Source organism: Salvia hispanica, unplaced genomic scaffold (genome assembly GCF_023119035.1).
Source record: "Salvia hispanica cultivar TCC Black 2014 unplaced genomic scaffold, UniMelb_Shisp_WGS_1.0 HiC_scaffold_106, whole genome shotgun sequence".
NCBI classification, from domain to species: Eukaryota; Viridiplantae; Streptophyta; class Magnoliopsida; order Lamiales; family Lamiaceae; genus Salvia; species Salvia hispanica.
The window spans coordinates 8,413-10,352 of record NW_025951316.1 but is presented as its reverse complement, the minus strand read 5'-3'; the positions used below and the strand labels follow the sequence as shown (position 1 = coordinate 10,352).

The window sequence follows — 1,940 nt, the reverse complement described above, 5'->3', positions numbered from 1 at the left end:
ATCATGGTTTATGTTCACCAAAATTACAGCTACAGGGAAAAGATCTAGACCAGAGGAAGATGGAGATAACTTTGAAAACAATGAGAACTTAATGTCTTTTGTTGAAAAAGTTAAAAAGGCAAAAGCAGCAAAACAGAAACATGAGGATAAAAAGGAAGTTGATGGCGATTCTTGAGAAGAAACGGAAAAGGTAGAACGTGGAGAGAAGTCAGAAAAACAGAAGAAAAATGTGGGAAAACAGAAGATGAAGAAAGAAACTATAAAGGCGGGGAAAGAAAAAGACGAGGAGGATATAGAAACATTGAACATAAAGAAGACAACCATAGATTTTGTGACTTGGAAATTCCAAATAGTTATGTTGAGAATTTATACACCATTTATTGAAAATTCCAAATAGTTATGTTGAGAATTTATACTCCATTTATTGAGAATTCAAAAGAGTTATGTTGAGAATTTATACACCATTTATTGAGAATTCCAAATAGTTATGTTGAAAATTCATACACTATTTGTTGAGAATTCCAAATAGTTATGTTGAGAATTTATACACCATTTGTTGAGAATTCCAAATAGTTCTGTTGAGAATTTATACATTTATTGAAAAATCTATAAATTTGTATTGATGCCCATTTGTTTACATATAATTGAAAATGTAAGCAACACTGAATGTTTTGGACAAACTTAATAGTATATGGAAAATAAAATGAGATAACATTCATAAACATAAGAGGAGATTATTTTTCTTCCATACCAGCATGGAAACAAGAATGCGATGGAATATCCAAAACAAGGAATTATGTATGCCAATAAACATAAACAATAGTGATATGAACAACTAATTTATTTCTGTTTTTTAATCTTCTCTTTGCCGCAGTTCCTTGAATCATGATTAACCATTTTATGGCATTTTCCACATCGTCTAGGAGGTTTAGCTGCTGCCTTCTTCGCCGCCTCTATCTTAGAAGGCAACCTGGATCCAGATCCTTTACACTTCACCACATTTTGTGGATGAACATGTATAACATCAGGCCTCACAACACCATATAGTTCCTCAAATCTCTTCTTTTTCTACAAAACTGACAACACAGAAGAACCATCACCAAAATGTTGATTTCCAACATCCTCAATTGCAGCTACTAAAAACATAAACATGTATCATAACATGAACATCCGATCAAACAATTAAATTACTAACGAATATATGAAACAACCGAGCAAATAAAAACGTAAACTTCAAATACAAAAATTGAGAAGATGCTTATCGAATGATTTAAAATTAAAACATAACAACATAATTATTAACCAATACCTACCATTATTAAACAAAGACAAGCAAAATAGCTTCAAAAAGAAGACAATCGCGATATGCAAAGACAAGCAAAATAGCTTCGAAAAGAAGACAATCGCGATATGCTGATGAGATCGGCATAAATGGACAAGCAAAATAGCTTCAAAAGGAAGAAAATTGCGATAGGCAGATGAGATCGGAGGAAATTGAATTGCACGAATCTATTCCTCAATTATAACCGCGTGATGCGGAATATATGAATTCTGAAAGAAAAATCTTCAAAGATTTGAAGATTGAATTTGATATGCAGAAAAGAGGAGAAGAGAGAATTTAGGAAAGCAAATCTGAGCGTAATTTGGAGTATTGGATGCAAAAAAATTTGGATGGACTAATATACCCTTTTCATATTATTTAAACTAATAAAAGGAAAAAAAATAAATAAAATCTAAGTTAAATAAGGCCCTTAGATTATAAGAATGGACGGACATGATCAGATCTTAATTTGGGATTAGAAATTAGTTAGCAAATGAGCATTCATCGTTTATTCTTCTATCATTCTCCATTGAAGACAAACGATATTCTACACAGTCCGGCAGAAATCTCATCGTATTTTTATCCTAGAACAAAACCGCTTATATTGGAGTAGTCGTGC

The 1,940-nt window shown here is 31.9% G+C and overlaps 1 long non-coding RNA gene across 1 annotated transcript; it reads right to left on the bottom strand.

The window, feature by feature from the left end:
* Positions 1-692: 692 nt before the first annotated feature.
* On the bottom strand, positions 693-1,369 carry LOC125197891. Its single transcript, XR_007172271.1, has 2 exons — positions 1,314-1,369; positions 693-1,076 (listed from the first exon to the last, which is right to left on the bottom strand). It is a non-coding gene; the product is annotated as an uncharacterized LOC125197891 (long non-coding RNA).
* Positions 1,370-1,940: the final 571 nt, after the last annotated feature.